A 4,681-nucleotide genomic window follows, 5' to 3' on the forward strand; every position below is an offset into this window, starting at 1 on the left:
AGGAAGGCCTTGCTGAAAATCTGAGCAAAGACCTGAAGGAGAGGAAGGAGGGAGCTATGTGGGTTTCTTGGGGGAGAGTCTTTCAGGCAGAGGGAGCAGCAAGTGCAGGAGCTTGGGAGGCAGGAGGACACCTGTGTGTTTGCTGGATCTCAAGGAAGCCAGAGCAGCTGGGCAGGTGCTAATGGGAGGAGGATGCTAAAAAATGAGATGGGATCTCGTTTAGCAATACATATACTAGAATTAAAATGATACAGAGAAGATTAGCATGGCCCCTGCACGAGGAACGACATGCAAATTCGTAAAGTGTTCCATATTTTTATAAAATCTGTTTCAAGTAAAAAAAAAAGGGAGATGGGACAGGTGATAGGGGCACGATAATGTGCGGGACCATGGGTTCTCGTGGGGACACTGGCTTTAACTCTGAGTGAGACTGGAGCCATTGGAAGGTTTTGTGTAGAGGAGTGGCATGATCAGACTAACTATTGATGAAATTATTAAATATAGCACCTTAATGACTACAAAGTACTTTATTATACATTATTATATTTGATCTTCATAACCACCTTAAGAGGTAGGTAGGACAGTTAATTATTAGTCCCATTTTTAAGGATTATATCCCTTAGATGTTAATAGCACATCTAACAGCTTTGGGAACAAACAGACCTGGGTTTGCATCCTGACTCAGCCACCTAAGAACTGGGACTGTGGGCAAGGGTCAGCCTTGGTTCCCCTTCTCTGCAATGGGGATAATAAAGCTGTTGGGGGAGAGGATTGGATAAGACTACAAACGCAGATGCCTGGTTTAGTGTCTGGCATACCTTGTGCTCAATAAATGGTATCTGTTGCTATTTTTTCCAGCTGGAAGGAAGGAGCTATAGAGATCATGCAGCTCAGATTCCCTCAGAGGCCACATCAGCAACTGCTGCGGTGAGGAACACGCACATAATCCTGGGCCTATAGGGGACCCACAGAAACCCTCATTCTGGTGATTCAGAGCCTAACTTCAATTTAAAACGAGTATATCAACAAAGCAGAATAGCACAGAGGTGAAGGCAACTCCAATAAAATAACTGAACAAGGTACTTCACCTCTCTGAGCCTCAGTTTTCTCTTTTGTAGAGTGAGAAAAAGAACATCTCCCACAAAGAGTTGTGGTGAGAAGCCTGCAAATCCCTGCAAAGCTCTGCAAACAGACTAAACACCCTATCAGTGGTAGCTATTAAGAAAGGTTCTTAAAATGACTTTATGTTTTTATTTAAATTAACTCAACATAAAAAAATAAAATTCATGTATGTTACTTTAATTATTCTTTCACTTTCCAATCTAAAATTTAATCTAACAGGAATCCCATCTTAAAAAGGTTATCTATATACCATTCCAAAGTCATCTGGCATGTTCCCCAGTTCCACAGGTACCATTTACTGGGAGAAAACACTGGAAGGAGGACCCCACTTGTGCAGAGGAATAATTTCCAGAGTGTCTCCTGCTGGCAATTTTGTTTCCAGGCTGGGGCAACTGCACAGCCTCTGGCCCTGGGACAGAGTGGGGCTAGATGGGAAAAAAGAGCTGGTTCCTTCCAGGAAGGGTGAAAATAAACAGGAGGCTGGTGCCAAGCTCTGGAGCATTTCCACAAGACAGGAAACCTTGTTGCACAGAGGGCTACTTTTGCTTAGGGAGACCTGGCCAATTAAAGTGGTTGTCAAGCTGTGGGGCTTGAAGTCTGCAAAAAAAGAGCAGATCTGCAGTTTAAGATTTATGCTCTAGGAGTGCCACTCGGAATACACAACCCATGTGGGTTCTTGGCCGACCCCTCCTGGGTCCCTATTGCCTTTTCTTTCCTTCTTGGGTTAAAGTATCGCTCAGGTATTTATGAAAAGGAAGCACAAAATTTGGCTGAAGTCCAGCATAGTTCAGTGTAATCAACTTGCACGGAGCCCTGAAATATGTGGGAACATTGACTTTGTTATTAAATAAGTTAGCAGGCATTGAAGAGACCCAAACAGAATTCCTACCAGCAACCAAGCTTTCTTTGTTTGACGCATTCTTTTCTTTTCTTTTTTCTTGCTCCACCTCCCTCTTTTTAAAAAACAAACCTGTATTTGTCAGGGATATTAGGTAAACAGGGGCTTCCAGTTGAAAATTCTTAAATTTGCTTTCTCATTTGCATGCTTTGTGCATTTAAAAATACATATTTGTCAAAGTATAATTGGTCATTTTATTCCTGATGTGAGAGCAGTTATCCCATTGTAAATATGATTATTTGAGGGTGCAAGTTTTGATAATAACAGCCAACATGTACCAGGTACTTGCTGCGCTCTGGGTGCTCTGGCTGAGTGCCGTGAAGATGGTGTCAGGACACTTCACCCAGAGGAAGAGCCACAAAACCCAGTGACTTGCTCAAGTCACACAGCCAGTAAGAGAGGCAGAGAGTGCAGTGATCTCAACTCTTCCAGACCTTCAATCATCACCCTTTATTGTCTTAAAGTCACTTCTAGAAATTAAGATTAAGGTTGTATCAATCCAATGTCATAAAAACTAGTGTAGTTTATGACTAACCATGCACACGCACACATGCCCCAAGCAAAACTACTTCCAAACTTTTCAGATTTGTTGTTGGAAAGCCACCGATAAATTTCATCAAGTTGGCTGCCCAAAGTCATTTCAATCTTAAGGTAGAGATCTAATTTTACAATATCAATCAGTCATATGTGGAATGTGGGATTGGGCATTTACAAGCTAGAAAACTTTGCTTACATCTAAAGGGTTACAAAAGCATGAGTTCTCTGGATCATGGTCTTCATCAAAGTCATTTTCTATGTTTTCATAAACATGTTTAATAAAAAATTTTAAATAGCAAAAACAATATGAAAAATTGCTTTAAAGATGGAAACATTGAAATGAATGGTATGTTTTAAAGGCTCTCACTTATGAAAACACTAATTAAAAAGCCAACACTGTGTATCTTGGGGAAGGGAGAAACTTTACTACTTTCCAAATAATTTTCTTCCCACTATCCTTTAGTAGTAAGGATGAAAGAAAATTGAGAATTCCCAAATGGGAACTGGCCTTCATTAATAAAGGGAAAACCCAGAGTAAATATGAAATTACTTACATTAGGACTACATATTTAAAAGACGGCTGAAAAGCTAATTATAATAAAAGAATATTCTGTTAGTTTAACAAACGCCCCCCAGGCCCTGGAGGCATAAAACTTCAGGAACTGATTAATTTTTTTACTCAGATACTTTATAATGATTCAGCAAGACAAAGTTACAAATACTTCAGTTTTGAGTAACATTAAATTGGGAGCAGATTTGCACCTATTCCCCAAAGCCAGCCAGGCTCAAAAGAGTCAGCAATGTTGAGATATGCTTCACTGGAAAAGTTTGTCCTGAAATGATTGAAGCAAAGAAAGCAAAATCTGATATATATATGAAATCTCACTCCTTGTCATGTGCTCAGTCAATCTTTTTTTTTTTCTCATTGCAAGTTTTTAAGGTCTGATTCAAAATATATAATTTGAAAATGAGGTTAATCAGATTTTGTAGAACTGAAAAAAAAAGAACAACCCCAAGTTGAGTGTAGGTATGTATCTATTTATCTTGGTTGATGATGCATAATATCTGCTCTTTGTTTACTAAGGATAAATGAATGAAGAGAAGCATTCTCTCCACCAGGCATTCTTGTAAAGCCCTCAGAGTTGGAAGTAGAAGGAGTCTTCTGCACGAGAATGTTTGCAAAGCAGGGAAAGATAAAGCAGAGGCCAGGATGAATAGACTGCTTAAGATAGCAAACATCTGAGGCTCCCATGTTGGAGAGCTGCTTCCTAGATGTTTGAACTTGGCAAGTCATGTAACTGCTCTGTGCCTGTTTTCTCATCTATAAAATGGGACTAACACCAGAACACATCTCTTTGAGTTGTCATGAGGATTAAATAAGATAATCCATGTAATGATAAAAAGCACAAATATTTCTTGGGACAACCAAATATTAGATGCCTCCTGATGAGATGTGATATACTGATCCCATAGCCAAACTATCATGTATTTTGCTTGAAGAGTTGAACTCTTATCAAGCCTCCAGAACTGACAAAGAAAGTGAGAAGTTAAACAGTTTCAAGGTTTGCAAGTAATCAGATAAATTCAGAAGGTGGGACAGCAAATTAATCCCTCCTTCCCCTTTTGTGCAACAGGTCAATGGCATGGAAAAAAGAAAGGGCAAACAGAACTGTTCTAGCTTATGAGACAGAAGGAACATAGCAAGTTTATGTGGACAAACCAATTATAAAAAGACACTTTTAGGACAATTGGGGACATTTGAACACCATTTGGCTAATAGATGACATTAAATAATTACTGTTAATTTATTGTGTGATAATGGTATTGCAGTTTTGTAGGAAAATGTCCCCATATTTCAAAGATTCATATAGAAGTACTAAAGAGTGAATGACACGTCAGGGATTTGCTTTAAAACAGGACAGAAAAAAAAAAGCAAGCAAGAAAGAAAAGGATAAAAGGGAAAGATTGGTAAAAAAAAACAACTCTAAATTAGGTGTTTAACTAAAATTAGTAGTAAATTCCTTCAAAGTGGTTTGCTGCTTGCCATCTCAAGTACTTTTGGGATCAGGAAGCGGGTTTAGCTCAATTGATCTACTTAGTTATTATTATTTAAAGAGTGAACCT

General features: G+C 38.9%; 1 non-coding gene across 1 annotated transcript; it reads left to right on the forward strand.

Moving 5' to 3' along the window:
- Nucleotides 1–210: 210 nt before the first annotated feature.
- Nucleotides 211–318, forward strand: LOC119510424. The gene has a single exon (XR_005211922.1). It is a non-coding gene; the product is annotated as a U6 spliceosomal RNA (small nuclear RNA).
- The last annotated feature ends 4,363 nt before the right edge of the window (nt 319–4,681 follow it).

This window comes from Choloepus didactylus, chromosome 1 (genome assembly GCF_015220235.1).
Source record: "Choloepus didactylus isolate mChoDid1 chromosome 1, mChoDid1.pri, whole genome shotgun sequence".
In the NCBI taxonomy this organism is placed as follows: domain Eukaryota; kingdom Metazoa; phylum Chordata; class Mammalia; order Pilosa; family Megalonychidae; genus Choloepus; species Choloepus didactylus.